This window comes from Physeter macrocephalus, chromosome 6, assembly GCF_002837175.3.
Source record: "Physeter macrocephalus isolate SW-GA chromosome 6, ASM283717v5, whole genome shotgun sequence".
NCBI lineage: Eukaryota > Metazoa > Chordata > Mammalia > Artiodactyla > Physeteridae > Physeter > Physeter macrocephalus.
Window position 1 is genome coordinate 56,919,193 of NC_041219.1, and position 16,326 is coordinate 56,935,518.

Here is a 16,326-nt window from a genome sequence, read left to right on the forward strand (position 1 = left end):
CTTTAAATAAGAGATTTGGACTCCTGACAATACCAAGACAACCGTTAGGGGAAAGAATCACAGAATGATTGCAGCTTACAGAGCCCCCGGGACATCAAACAGTCCATCGTTTTGTCTCCAGGCAGGATAGAATCCAAACCGGCCTGATAAAGAGGCATGTTTCCTCGACCTGAAAAATCCGGGAAGACGGAATGACCAATCTTTCTTAATTATCACACATTTCCCTCAAAATAAGAAAGTTCTGAATAACCCACCCTCCCCCTACTGTAATTAGTGTGTTTCTTAGAATGTGTTGTTTAAAGAGAAAATCCCCCAAGTCAGTGGCAATGGACCCTGAGCTGCAGATGTCTGAAAATGAAGCAGCAGCAATTTCAGACAGTGTGGTGTGAAGCGGCTAGCAGGGAAATGGGGGGCGGAAGACCTGTGTTTGCTGCCTTGGTCCACTTATGCCCACGTGAACATGGAGGATTCAAGCCCCAATCAGTTTTTCCCGGTCAGTGACTGTATCATGTTAGGATAATAAATGCTTGCTCCCCCCATCTCCAAGGTTTTGTCACAGGACTAAAAAACGATGCACAAGAAAGAGCTTTGAAAAGCGTCAAGTATGGTCCAAAGATAAAATTTAAAACAATTCATTACCGTGTGTTGCATAATAACTGCCGTCATGAATCCACCTTCTTTCACTCTCACTGAACATTGGCTGCAAATTGGCTCTTATTTTTCCTTCCGAGGCCACAAACAATTGATGTAGTGTTGACGGACGACGTTTGGTTGTTCAAGAGTGAATTCCTGAGCGTGCAGGGCTTTTGCAGTCCTCTGCTTGGGCTGCCCCGTCCCGCTCTAGCTTTCCCTCCCTCATGAAGGGCCCCCTTCTCTGCCTCTCGGCAGGTCCTCCGAAGATCACTTCTCCAGCAAGCTGCCCAGCGGCTGTCCTGATGGGCCCCTATCCTTCCATCCCAAACTCCTGCTAGAACATGTGAGAACGCGCTGCTCAGTTGACTGCCTTTGGAAGCTGTCGTTTTACATTCCTATAAGTTTTGCCTCCTCAACAAAGAAGAGAGTACATTTATCGAGGGTATGGACAATGCATTTTTTGCCTTTTCCACCTTGAAAAAACATGCTCCTAGTAAGTATGCAGTACTGTAAAGAGTTAATTCATATGGAGAATCAAAGGAAAAAAAGTGCAAAGCTTTCAGAATGGTGTTTTTTTTTTTTCTTGTGAAAAGGAGCAAAATTGGCTTGGAAATTCTGAATACAGTTTTTCTATGGCATCCCTATCCATCTCTAGGCTGGATAATTAAGCATAGTGTTTATTTGTGGCTTAACAGACTGTAAGATGTATGTCATGTCATCAGTGAGAGCAGCATGTTAGAGGCTCCATTGTATGAAGTCAGAGCAAAGGCATTTTCTTCTGTATGACCGGGATTAAAAAACACACATATTTATAAAACCACACTGGAAACCATCTCAGTTGCCACAATGCAGTCTAGACCTTTGCCCTGCCTATTACTGCCAGTAACAGCTGCATATCATATAGGACAAGCCTTTGGAAGCCTCATGCTCTAACTTAGATTTGAATATTTGTCCTATGACCCTGACACCTCAGTTATGACTTGGTTATCTGTTACATACCCCAAAGTAATGGTTTAGGGTACCATGGCTGAGAATGATCCCAGAGTGATCAATTAGAGCACTTAGGGGCTGGGTTTTGACTAATGTTCTCATGACTAGGACATATATCTGGATGGTGACTGGAAGGTAATTGTATGCGTGTGTGTGGGGGTATATGTATGCATATAATCTCCATTTACTTATATTCTCCTTCTCTAACAGGAAGGATTTAGGTAGTTTTAAAAAAATGCAACCCAAAAGTATAAAATGAATCGTGAAGGGAAATGAAGGCAAGACACACACACACACACACACACACACACACACACACACACACACAGGCTCTAAGTTTGCCTGAAGACAATAAGGGAAATGAATCAGCTTTACGAATCACAGTAACTACAAGATGAAAACAAAGCAAACAACCCCATCCAAAAATGGGCAGAAGATCTAAACAGACATTTCTCCAAAGAAGACATACAGTTGGCCAAGAGGCACATGAAAAGATGCTCAACATCATTAATTATTAGAGAAATGTAAATCAAAACTACAATGAGATATCAACTCACACCAGTCAGAATGGCCAACATCAAAAAATCTACAAACAGTAAGTGCTGGAGAGGGTGCAGAGAAAAGGGAACCCTCCTGCACTGTTGGTGGGAATGTAAACTTGTACAACCACTATGGTGAACAGTATGGAGGCTCCTTAAAAAACTAAAAATAGAGCTACCATAGGATCCAGCAATCCCACTCCTGGGCATATATCTGGACAAAAACATGGTTCCAAAGGATATATTCACCCCAATGTTCACTGCAGCACTACTTACAATAGCCAAGACATGGAAGCAACCTAAATGTCCATCGACAGAGAAACGGATGAAGAAGATGTGGTACATATATACAATGGAATATTACTCAGCCATTAAAAAGAATGAAATAATGGCATTTGCAGCAACCTGGATGGACCTGGAAATTATCATACTAAATGAAGCAAGTCAGAGAAAGGCAAATATCATATGATATCACTTACATGCAGACTCTAAAAAAATGATACAAATGAACTTACTTACAAAACAGAAACAGATTCACAGACTTGGAGAATGAACTTATGGTTCCGCGGGGTGGGGGTGAAGGGTGGGTGGAGGGGTAGATTGGGAGTTTGGGATTGACATGTACACAAGGCTATATTTAAACTAGATGACCAATAAGGACCTACCGTATAGCACTGGGAACTCTGCTCAATATTATGTAACAACCTAAATGGGAAAAGAATTTGAAAAAGAAAAGATACATGTATATGTATAATTGAATCACTTTGCTGTACACCTGAAACGAACACAACATTGTTCATCAACTAGGCTCCAATATAAAATAAAAATTAAAAAAAAATAAGAGAAGCAGAGGTTACTTTGATCCTGAGATTAAGATTTCCTCCAAGGGGCTTCCCTGGTGGCAAAGTGGTTAAGAATCCACCTGCCAATGCAGGGGACACGGGTTCCAGCCCTGGTCTGGGAAGATCCCACAGGCCATGGAGCAACTAAGCCCGTGAGCCACAACTACTGAGCCTGCATGCCACAACTACTGAGCCTGCATGCCACAACTACTGAAGCCCACATGACTGGAGCCCGTGCTCCACAACAAGAGAAGCCACTGCAATGAGAAGCCCACGGACCACAATGAAGAGAAGCCCCCCACTTGCTGCAACTAGAGAAAGCCTGTGTGCAGCAACAAAGAACTAATGCAGCCAAAAATTTAAAAAATTAAAAAAAAAAAGACTTCCTCCAGGGACCCTCCCAGAAGGCACTGTGTACCGTGGTGGATGGTGTCCTTCACAAAGTTCTAACAATAGTTACCACCGTGAACTTATAGGGCTTTTTCTGATAATGTTCCTCTGTGCAAGCTAAAGGCATAAAAGCAATTTTACAAGCGACCCAAACCATACTGCCCTCACCGAGTGTCTGGATTGACCCAAGGGTCGAAGCTCTAAAGCAGCATTGCCCAATAGAAACTTCTGCGGTGGTAGAAATGCTCTGTACCTGCACTGCCCAACGTGGTAATCACCAGCCACATGTGGCTATTACACACTTAACACAGGGCCAGTGGACTGAGGGGACTGAAGTTTAATTCTCACTTTAATTCATTTAATTGTAAATAGCCACATGTGACTGATGGCTGTCGTGCTGGACAGTGCAGCTCTAGAAAAATGTCTGTATTGTACGTCTTTCCAACAATCGTTCATTAAAACTATTTCTTATAACTGAGCTATGATAAGTTACAGGGTTAAGAGATTATTTAGAGCAGAGAAAATTTACCTCTGAAAGCATTTCTGAGTCTGCTGCAAAATGGAAAAAAATAGGCAATAGAAGCCTCAAAGCTCTATGCCATTGGGCAGATATACTCTTAATGCAGAATGTTTTGAGATGTAAACACCCCCAGTGTATGTATTTTGGGTTAGAAATTATAATCTGTGTTCTGATGCCCTAATCTATTTGTACCTTATGGCAAACCCATCATTTTAACAGCTTTTTTTTTTTTTAAAGCCAACACTGCCAACTGCCTTTTCTATTCAACATCTGAGATGCTGAAACATTTTGGAGAAAAATCACAAAAGCGCACATATTGGCATTTCTTCATATGCCTGGTTTCTGATCTCAGTCGGGCCCTTGATGCTTTCTTGTGGTCCTTCTATAAGTGCCCTTTTCATCCCTGTACTCTTCCTATTCTTATCTCTGTTGGGGAGGGGGCCTTTCCCAAAATAACACATTCGGGGGTGACAATGAGAGGTGATTAACATGAGCGGAGAGGCGGTAGCCTTTCTCTGGGGCGTCCTTGCGGAAGGCTCCACCGTTGCCCTGCTGGGATAGGCATAAGCATGGGTTCCTCCAGCCTCAGACACAAGGGAAGAAATGGTTCTCCAGTCTGCCCTAGAGGAAAGGCAGGACCCTGAAAGGAGGCAAAGAAGAAAGGGGGTGATCAGGGGAGAAAGGACTTCTGAGTTCCCATCTGAGGTGGCATCTGACTGGATTGGAAGGTGATCTATTGGGTAACAGATGAAAAATACATGGTCCCAGTCACTGGATTCTGATTGTATTGGGTTGGCCAAAAATTCGTTCGGTCTTTATGAGCATAGACTACACACCTTCTAGATGATGTGGGACAAAACAGAAAGGCCCATATGTTTTCCCAATCCACTCTCTCTCCTCTTCTTCCTCGGGACTATCTTTGACCTTTCATGGTCTCCCGTCATACGCCCATCAGTAGGTAACATCTGGTACTTCACTGAGAAACTAGAAACCCTCAGATGGAATCTCCCTCAGTTTCCTGAATTCACTTTTCCAGTGCATTTCCATTAGTCCTTTCTTCTTTCCATTCTATCACAGTGAAGAAAAGTCCCTCACTCTTCTTTAAGATTAATTATTCTAGCTGTGCTCTGTATCTTTCTCAACATTTTTCCTAGGGATCTTCCTCCATGAGTTACCCCACTTCTGGCCTATATCTTCAATCTTGTTCTTCCTTATATATTTTTCATTTATCATCTTTAGCATTAAACCATGCTCAAATCTCTCCTATATTAAAAAAATAAAGTTCCCTTGACCTCACAGGCCCCTTTAGCTACTACCTCTATCTCCTTCCTGCCCGCTAGTTCCAAGATCCTTCAAAGAATGCCTGCTTGCCCTCACTTCCCTTGCTCACTCCATTTATCCCTTGACTACTACAGTCTGGCATCTGTTCCCACTACTTTACTGAAACTTCTGTTTTCAAGACAATGACATCTCACTATCCTGCTCATCTCACTATCCTGCTCATCTTAACTCAGCTTCCTGAACTTCATTTCTCTCTAGGATGCCCAAGCCAGAGACCTAGGAGGCATTCCTAACTCACTCTATCACCTCCTTTCTGGACATTTGATGATCACCTCCCTAGCATGCAGTCCTCTTTCAATCTTTTTACCAGTACTCTGAAATTTCTCACCATAGAGTTTGGGTGAGATTGACCCCAACCCATCTCCAGGGAAAGGCCTTGATTTCTTTAATCCAATTGGCACATCCCATCTTCCTGACTGCAGGGATGGGCTCAAAGATGTATAAGTAACACAAGTCAGGCCAATTGAGGATCACTAAGGCTCAATTCCAAAACTCTTATTTGAGCCACCAGGGAATTAGACATATTTCCTACCAGCCATGAGGTATAGAACTTCTGGACTTTCTGGCAGCCATCCTGGAAACATCTCCCCACCCCCCCACCCCCCCACCAAAAAAAAAAAGCATCTGAGAGTAGAGTGAGCATTGAGGAAGGGAAATGGAGAAGGAAAAAAATAGGTCCTGGTCATGGACCTTGAGTGCTGGGTAAAGCCTTTCCTGAAGCTCCATTTCTATTCCCCAAATCCTCTATTCCCCCAGCACCTCCCTTTTATTTGGTTTAAGCCATTTGGGGTTGAGTTTATACTTCTATAATCAGAAAGAGTTATAATTGACGCAAGCATCTACATCTAAATCATTTCCATATATTATCCATGATATTTTACAAGTTTGTTTAAAATCCTTAACGAAAAATCCTTTAGTAAGATTTAATGAGCAAGCTCAACTCAAACTCACTTGACCATGAGAAAATAGTTGAATTTCATAACAGGAATTTCTATGATAGGAAGCTTCATGGCTGTTTGATTCAGCTGCTCAACGATGTCACCAGGATCCAGGTTTTTCCTTTTTTGCTATGACATCTTCAGTGTTGGCTTCATCATTCAGTCTGGAAACAGGATGCGTATACCGATGACTCATCAGACATGACATCTTGAGGATGAAGACAAAATCTTTCTATGGCTCTTTCTTACCACTGAGGAAGCCTTTTTCTGAAGCCCTCCAGAAGGCTTTCCCTCCCATCTCCTGGGTTAGGGGTGGGTCACAGTCTGATTCCTGATGAGATACCCTGGAGCAGTGGGCTTCCCTTCAGGCTATGTACAAGGGAGTCCTGTCTGGGGGAAGAAAGAGAGGATTGGACACTCAGGAGGAAACCAGTGGGGTCTACAACGGTGACCAGCAAGGCGCTTCATGACCTGGATCCTGGAAACTTCTCTGACCTCATTTTCTTTGCCGCTCACCTCTTTATACTCAATCCTCCAGGTCTACTGACATAAGTTTTATTTTTCTGGATATGCTCTTGACTCCCCTGTACATCTAGAACTTGACTTTCGTCCACAAGGGACTCCAATGGCCATGCCTCCTACTCATCTTTTAGGATTCTTCTTATTTGTTACCTTGAAATTTCTCCTGGGAGTTCTTCCCTATCTCCCAAGGCTGGCTTAGGGGCCACTTTTCCATACCTGGTGTCATTAAAGCATTTTTCATATTGTATGGTAATTACCTGTTTACATCTTTGTCTCCACAGTGAGAATAGGACCTCACTGGGGGCAAGGATTCTGTCTTGGTCTCTGATATATTACACAATGACTGAGGCAATCAATAGATGCTCAATAATTATATTTTAATGAATTCCTAAATGCTATAGTTCTCTTTTCCATGTTGTGAATCTGCCCAGACAGTCCTAGTAAGATAGGAAATTCCTCTGTTCCTTCATACTTCATATATTCCTCCTTTCAAGGACAACTCAGAGCAGTTTAAGAAACTGTCACAGGTTAAGCTCTAGAAAAATATTACTGTTTCTAACCTTCTTCTGTCACCTCAACATGCATCAATATTGTTTATTTGACAAGGAATTTTTAAAATAAATTTAATTTTGGTATAATTTACACACAATAAAATGTACCTATTTTAAGTGTACAGTTCTATGAGTTTTGACAATACACTGTGTAACCACCACCATAATCAAGATATAGAACATTTCCATTAGCTAGAAGTTCCCTCCTGACCCTTAGTAGTCAGTCCTCTCTTCTCTGGTACCAGGAAACCATTGATCTGTGGTTGCTCATTCTAGAATTTCATATAAATAGAATCATAAAGAATGTGTCTTTTGTGAAGTGTCCATTCAAATCTTTTGCCCATTTTTTATGAGGTTGTTTGTCTTATTAGTGAGTTGTAAGAGTTGCTGACATGTCTGAATATGAGTCCTTTGTCAGATATGTGCATTGTGAATATTTTCTCCCAGTCTATGGCATGCCCTTTCCTTTTCTTAACAGTATATATTTTTAAAAATTGAAGTATAGTTGCTTTACACTGCTGTGTCAGTTTCTGCTCTACAGCAAAGTGAATCAGCCGTACGTATACATATATCCCCTCTTTTTTTGGATTTCCTTCCGATTTAGGTCACCACAGAGCACCGAGTAGAGTTCCCTGTGCTATACAGCAGGTTCTCATTAGTTATCTATTTTATACATAGTAGTGTATATATGTCAATCCCAATCTCCCAATTCATCCTACCCTGCCCCTTTCCCTCTCGGTATCCATACGTTTGTTCTCTACGTCTGTGTCTCTGTTTCTGCTTTGCAAATAAAATCATCTATACCATTTTTCTAGATTCCACATATATGCATTAACATACGATATTTGTTTCTCTCTTTCTGACTTACTTCACTCTGTATGACCGTCTCTAAGTCCACACTCTAACAGTGTCTTTAGAAGAGCAGACGTTTTTAACTTTTATGAAGTTCAATTTTTTTTAATGGTTTATGTCTTTGTTCTGAGTTGTAAAGATTTTCTTTTGCATTTTCTTTTAGAAGTTAAATAGTTTTAGCTTCACATTTAGGTCTGTGATCCATTTTGAGTAATTTTTTTTGTAAGTGTGAGGTAAGCGTGAAGGTTTATGGATATTCAGTTATTCCAGCTCCATTTGTTGAGAAGACTCTTCTCCCCATTTAATTACCTCGCTGAAAATCAATTGATCATATAAGTGTGGATCTATTTCTGGACTCCCTGTTCTGTTCCAAGGATCTGTATGTCTCTTTTTACACCAGTATTGCACTGTTGTGATGATTGCAGCTTTATAGTAGGTCTTAAAATGAGGTGGTGTAAGTCCTACAACGTAGTTCTGTTTTAAACTTCTCTTATTCTAGGTCTTTTGTGTTTTCATATAAGTTTTAGAATCAGCTTTATTTTAGAACCAATTTCTGTGAACAAGCCTGTTGGCATTTTGATTGAAGTTATGTTTGGGGAGACTTGACACCATAATAATACTGAGTATTCCAATCCATGATCATGGTATAGCTTTCCATTTATTAAGGTCTTTTTAGCTTTCTCTCAGCAATGTTTTGTAGTTTTACATGTACAGGTCTTATATGTAACGTATTTTCTTACATTTATGTTTAAGCATTTTATGTTTTTTGATGTTGTTGTAGGTGGTAGAGATACTACTGATTTTTATATATTCCCCTTGTTTCCTTACTAAATCCACTTAATATTTCTGGTAGTTTCTTGGTAGAATCTTCAGGATTTTCCATATACAAAATCATGTTGTCTATGAATAAGAAAAATTTTACTTCTTTCTTTCCAATCTGTATGCCTTTGATTTCTTAGTGCGTTATTGCACTGACTAGGACCTCTGATACAATGTTAAGTAGGAGTGATCAGAGTGCATATTACTGCCTTGTTGCCTTGTTCCCAATTCTAGAGGGAAAGTGTTTAACCTTTTTACCATTGAGTAAGATGTTTATTGTAGGCTTTTGGTAGATGTCCCTTTTCAGATTAAGGAAGTTCTTTCTATTTCTAGTGGCTAAAAGGTTTGTTTTTCTTTGTTGTTGTTGTTTTTAAGGTGTTGTTTTTGTTTGTTTGTTTGTTTATGTGGACCATTTTCAAAGTCTTTATTGAATTTGTTACAATATTGCTTCTGGGTTTTTTTATGTTTGGGATTTTTTGGCCCCGAGACATGTGGGATCTTAACTCCCTTACCAGGGATGGAACCTGGACCCCCTGCATTGGAAGGCAAAGTCTTCAACACTGGACTGCCAGAAAAGTCCCTTCTTTGTTTTGTTTTAATAATGGATGGGTGTTGAATTTTGTCAAATAGATTTTCTGCATCTATTAAGAATCTCCTTTGATTAGCCCCGTAGAGTGAGTTCCATTGACTGATGTTTGAATATTAAGCCAGCCCAGCCCGCTGGGGTTTTACCCTATCTACCCACGTGTAGTTTGGTATTTACCAACAGACTCAAGGGGACCCCGTGCAGATTTCTGGTGTATTTCATTGTGTTGCTCCTTCCTCTTCAGTACTTTGTCTCATAACTTGCAGCCACCTCAGCCTCACCAGACTCCAGTCCCTGTCTCTTCAGCTCACTAAGATTTCCAGGCTCTGCTTGGGTCTCCTCTCCTTGCATAGCTTCTGGAAAGTACCTCCAGGTACTTTCCAGAAAAAAGTCAGCCTATCACAGAGCTCATCTCATTTGTTTTCCTTTTATAAGATATCTCAGTTCTGCCCTGCCTCTTGCCCTGTGCTGACTTAATGCAGTTTATCCAGTTTTCTAGTTGTTCATGGTGGGAGAAAGGTCTGGTACCCGTTATCCTGCTGTGCCTGAATATTGAAGTTGGCCATAAGGATTCTTAATCATAGGTATTACACTTCTTCCTTTCTCTGATTCTCAATTATCTAGGGACTGCTTTGTCCTTGGTGAATGTTTCTTAAAGATCCATCTAATGGAATGGTTCCTGACCTTCCTGGTCATTTTCTCTTGACATTTCACCAAGTTTAACTCTACGGCAGGTACTGATCAGTACTCAATTTGTCTTTTATCCTCACAGCGGACAATGATATAGATATTACATTTTACAAATAAGGAGATGAAGATGTAAAATAATGGAGTGACTCGTCCAATATCAGAGTGATTGAATCAGAACTCATCTGTGATTTAAAAACCTAGGCTTTTAACTGTTCCAGTGGAAGCTCCCTTTGAGATTTTGGTAAAAATCACTCACAGACTGGATGCTCAGAAACAAGATTATTGACATATACCAAAATGTGTAAACAATTTTAGAGGTTCACAGGCCCCTGGAGCCTATCTACAGATAAGCCCGATCACAGATTCCAACAAGAGGACCCCTGGCTAATGTGGACGTCCACGCCACTCAGTGTCATCTTAAACCCTTGGTGAACTTCTGAAGTTTCCTTCCTGCCTCCTAGTGGTTCTATACTACCTTTTAACGATTATACCTCATACCTTATGAGACCCCCCATTCATTCCCTTTCTTGTAACACTGCCCTCAGCAGGATCTAAGGTGAGTCCACATGGGTATTTTCCTGCCTGGTACGGCCAGTGCTTTTCTTGCCATGCCTTGTCTAATCACTACATAACACTTAAGAAACCAATGCTAAGAAGGAAGCTATGTTTAGACTAGTTTCACATTTCCCATAAACAATCATCAGAACTAATTCTATCATGACTCACTTCCAAGTTTATCTTAAACAATCAGGGCCTGATCACTGAAATGCATGTTCTGTCACCAAAATCGAGCCCATGATACTGCCAGGCAATCCTGCTGCCTTCTTTAGTCCTTTCACCTTCCTGTTCTACTGGGTGGTTATTTCACATTTTTTCCTTCTACTTCCAAGAACACCTTCCTACCCTCGCTTCCAGCTGATGACTTTGCTTCCCTTTTTACAGTGAAAATTGCTTCTGATTGCATAAATGAATGTCCACAAACTCCCAGAGTCACATCTACTAAACTACTTGTTTCTGACCTCTGCTCTCATTCCCCTTTCTGTGGATTTACTGTCTTTTTCCAAGGCTAATCTCTTCCTTTGGATCTCAGATCCCAGTTTCCTTTCGCCTTCTCAAGAACATTGCTCCAATGTTTCTCTTTTCACTGCATCAACATTTTTTCCCTTTCTAATGAATCATTCCCATCAGCATACAAACATATTGTAATAGCTCTCATCTTAAAAAAAAAAAAGTCTTGTCATCCTACCTTGAAGGAAGCTTCAGCTATTCCTCCATTTTCCCTCTATTGACTCCAAAACGTCAAGAGTTGATTTTACCCACTGTCATCAATTCATCTCTCTCAATCTCTTTTAAACTCAAGTTTTTCTAAACCCGGTAGTTAATTCTACTTTCCTCACTCTACTCATTCTATTAGCAGCATTCAAAAAAAAAAAAAAAAAAAAACAAACAAACTCCCCTTCACAAAGCTCTATACTCATCTGTTTTCATGGACCCCTCACTCTCCTGGTTTGCTTACCTTGCCAGTCACTCTTTCTCTGTCTCCCTCACTGGCACTTCCTTCTTTTATTGACCTCTAAGAATTAGAATATCCTGAGTTGGGGTCTCTGAACTGTTTCTTCTCTTTCCAAGTGCCCTAGTCCAGAGCTCTGGCTTTAACTACCATCTACCCCAGTGGTTCCCAGTGGGGGGTGATTTTGCCTCCCAAGAGACGTTCGGCAATGTCTGGAGACATTTTTGGTTGTCATAACTGGGAGCAGGTGCTACTGGCAGCTGGTGGGTAGAAGCCAGAGATGCTGCCGAACCTCCCCAAATGCACAGAACAACAAAACAAACACGCCCTCCGCAACTACAAAGCATCCAGACCAAGTGCCGAGGCTGAGAAACCCAGATCTACCCAGACCTCTTCTCTGAACCCTAGACTCGACTGTATGCTCAATTTCCTATTCGTCGTCTGCATTGGATGTTTAACGGATAACTCAAACTTAACACGTCTCAAACTGAAGTCTGGACTCCCTCTGCGTAGAAAACAGAACCTGACATAGGACTTGGGCTTTAATGGGAGCTGCGATCCCTGGGCAGTGAGAGTAAGGGAAGAGGGAAGGATAAGGTGCAAATGCAATGTAGCGGGTTACGAAGCTGGCCACTGCTTCATGAGCCACAAAGACATGCAGCCCTGTCACCAGACCATATAGTCACTTGTCCTTGAAAAGAATAAAGTGAGAGGGAATTTACCTCCAGGCTCCATCTTATCCCATCTCTCCTACTGGGCAACTCCCACTGGTCCATTGAGTTAATGCCTCCATGTGGCTGCGTTGGTTACCTGGACCTTTTTGCCACCTTGAGGACTCCAGATTCCACACATTGCGGTGTGGTCCACCTCATTAGGCAGAATTCTGCTGCCTGCACAGAACTGGTTGATCCAGCAGCAGTGGAGGCAGGGCAAGTGGCCAAAGGGCAAGAAGAATGGCAGGGCAGGGAGACTCTGAGGAAAGGCCCCCATGGCCCAACGCAGTAATAACTAAGACCCACCAGGTTCAGACTTCGCGTAGCTCACGTTCTGGTGGGACAGGTGCTGTCCAGTTCACTCCTCCAGGAAATGACATCACCATCCACCTGGTTACTAAGGCTACAGACCTAGGAGATGTTCTTCAAATGTTTCTTTCCTCCACATCCCCAATCCTGCCATCTCAGTTTTCATAATGTAATCCTATTCCTACCACCATCTTCCTTGTTTAAGCCATCTTTGTTTGTACTACTTGATAAACTCCAACCTCGTGCCTTGTTTCTATGAGCCAGAATAACCTTTAAAAATGTTCAATCCCTGGTCAGGGAACTGAGATCCCACAATCCACGTGGTGTGGCCAAAAAAAAAAAAAAAAAAAAAAAAAAGAAAAGCAAAAAAGGCAAATCATATTATGTTACTGCACGGATCCTCCAATATCTTCCCATTGCAGTCAGAATAAAATGAAATATTCTTAAAGTAGCTTAAGAGGCCCTGCATGAGCTGGTCTCTGCCTACTTTTCTGACCTAGTTTTTCCAACACTCTTCCTTGGTCACTTCTTTCTAGCCTCTTTTGTTTCCCAAATATGCTGAGCTTGTCCTTGCCTTAGAACCTTTGCATTTGCTCTCATATTCGTCCTTCTGATCTTCCTGTTCCTTGACCTCTCTCTTCTTGAAGTTCTTTGTTCAAATGCTACCTTTGCAGAGAGAGCCCTTTCCTATCCATGCAAACCTGTATTTCTCAGTCTGTATCCCCTTAAAAAAATTTTTTTAACATAAATTATAATGCATGGTTTATTTTTTTAAAATCTATTTTATTGAAGTATAGTTGCTTTACAATGTTGTGTTAGTTTCTGGTGTACAGCAAAGTGATTCAGTTACACATACACACATATATAATATATATGATGTATAGATATTGTTTTTAATATTCTTTTCCATTATGGTTTATTACAGGATATTGAATATAGTTCCCTGTGCTACATAGTAGGACCCTGTTGTTTATCCATTCTGCAGATAATAGCTTGCCTCTGCTATTCCCAAACTCCCAATCCATCCCTCCCCCATACCCCCTCCCCCTTGGCAACCACAGGTCTGTTCTCTATGTCTGTGAGTCTGTTTCTGTTCCGTAGATAAGTTCTTTTGTGTAATACTTCAGGTTCCACCTACAAGTGGTCTCGTATGATATTTGTCCTTCTCTTTCTGACTTACTTCACTTAGTATGGTAATCTCTAGGTCCATCCGTGTTGCTGCAAATGGCATTATTTCATTTCTCTTTTATGGCTGAGTAGTGTTCCATTGCATATATCCAGACAAAACTTCATTCGAAAAGATACATGCACCCTATGTTCATAGCAGCACTATCCACAATAGCCAAGACATGGAAATAACCTAAGTGTCCATCGACAGACGAATGGATAAAGAAGATGTAGTACATATATACAATGGTTTATTTTTTCACTGTCTGTCTCTCCCACAAGAATGTGAGCTCCAAGGGGTCTGGGACCTCATGTCTTAGTTATTACTATGTCTCCAGTGCTGGAATTTGGCTGACACCTAGCTGGAGCTAAGCAAATTGTTGAATAAATAAATACCTTCAGACCCTTACCAATGGCGGGCTTGCATCAAGAATGATGAGTTCCTAGCTCAGCAAATTTCTTCCAATTCCATGGAGGTCCAGTCCGGCTCTAAAGACATCTTTCAGGGATGTTGAAAACCTCCTGATCTTACTGTGCCCCCTAACAACCCCCTGGGTTTGGGAACCTGGGATCTCATCCAGTCTGTAAATCTCTTCTAGTAAGGCAACCTCCCAACGCCGAATCAGGGCCAGTGCATCCAGGTGAGGCTGGGGAGATGACAGTCTCAGAAACCTTTAAAAGAAGGAGGGGGGCTACAGGCAAAGGGAAGTACAGGAGTAGCGTAGGAAGCCCCGTATTGCTGGGACAGGGTCTGAAAATGTTGATCAGATCTAGCAGTAGCGTGTTCTCGGGGCCGCTGCAGCCTCAGCAGCCAGAGCGGCAGCAGCGGTAGCAAAGAAAACAAGGGACTTGACAGTATGGCAGTGCAGAGCTTCGTGGTTTTTTGTTTTTGTTTTCTTTTTCTTTCCAGTAAAGCAGTAGGGTGGAAAGGAAAGGAACCGCGCAGTCAGTGGGATACAGGAATATGTGTTTGGAAGGTGGGGAAAAGGCAGCGCTTAATATGGGAAGGAGGGGTTTAAGAGAACTCATCGTTTGTAAGAGAAAAGCTGGGCTACGGCTCCGGAGGAGTGGAGGGAACAAACACCTATTTTTTTCCGAAAGGAATGCTGGAGTCGGGATCTGGAGGAGGGACTTGACTAGCTCGGTACCCAGGATTGCTGCACTGCCGGGGTGCAGGGTCCGCCGAGGCCCCTGCTTCTCACCAGCCGCAACGGAGTGAGGAGGATGCAATCCTTCGCTTCGATTAAAGAGGTGGGTGGTGTCGGCGGGAGGCTTCGCGGTCGCGGTGGTGCTAAGGGGCGGTCCCAAGGCAGCCGGGGAGCCAATGGGCGGCGACTCCGGGCTCCCGCAGCCTCCTTGGAGACTCGGCCGCAGTTGAGGTACCGGAGCTGCTGGCTGCCTTCTCTCGCGCTGCAGGCGCCAAGGCGCAGCGCCTCTAGGGGCGCAGCCGGAGCCGCACTCCGAGGGCACCGCGCACGCCCCCGGCTCCTGCTGCCCTGCGCCTCTGTGCGGGCCCTGTCCCCGAGAAGCTGCCAGCCTTGCAGGGGGCCTTGCGAAGGCCCTAGGCCGGAAAAAGAGGCTTCGGGGAGAGGGACGTGGGTGGGAGGTGGGCAGGCGACTTGCTTCTCAGATTCGTTCCAATTAGCACCAAGTTGGCAGACAAGCGCATAAACCCACGAAGCCTTTGGTTTCCCACGAGTCACATTCTCAGTATTTCAAAATAGTCTGATCGCCAGAAAACTTCAACTCCCGTCGTAGGTCAAAGAGGGACACACTCTCAGCACCACCGCCTCGCGGTAGCGCGACGGAGAACAGACCCGGGTGATCGTCACCTGCAGAGCCCAGCCCGAAGTCCGCGTCTCTCCGAGGCCGGCGGGGACGAGCCGGGTCTGCCCTGCAGAGCCCCCTGCGGGAGCGGCCGGACAGCGCGCGGAGAAGCGGATTGTGGTGGGGCTGCACACACAGCAGCCCGTCAGAGTAGGTGTGCCAGGAACAGCACCGCCTGCATTGCGTCGGACCTGACCGTTTCCGAGGTGAAATTGCCGGAAAGGTCGCGGCCGAGGGCCGTGCGGGTGCGGGGCTGCGGCCCAGAGGGAAGGAGAACTGGCGGTCGGCTTTTCTGGCAGGAGAAGGAAAAAGCCGCGTTGGCAAGGGGTGGGAACTGAATGACAGCCCCCCCTCTGCCGAGCCACCCCCTCCTATTTTCCATCTACCTCCTCGCTCCCGCCCTCCCCCGCCCTCCCCAACCCACGCCCGGGTGGGCCAATCGCTGCTCCGCATTCCGGGCGCTTTCTCAGGTTTCTGCTGATCTTGCAGCGCCCAGAAATGGACCGAGCGGACCCGAGCCGCACGCACCCTGCCCCGCTCGGAGCTCCGAAGGGCTCCCGGCGCGCCGCGTAGCCTCGCCGAGGTCC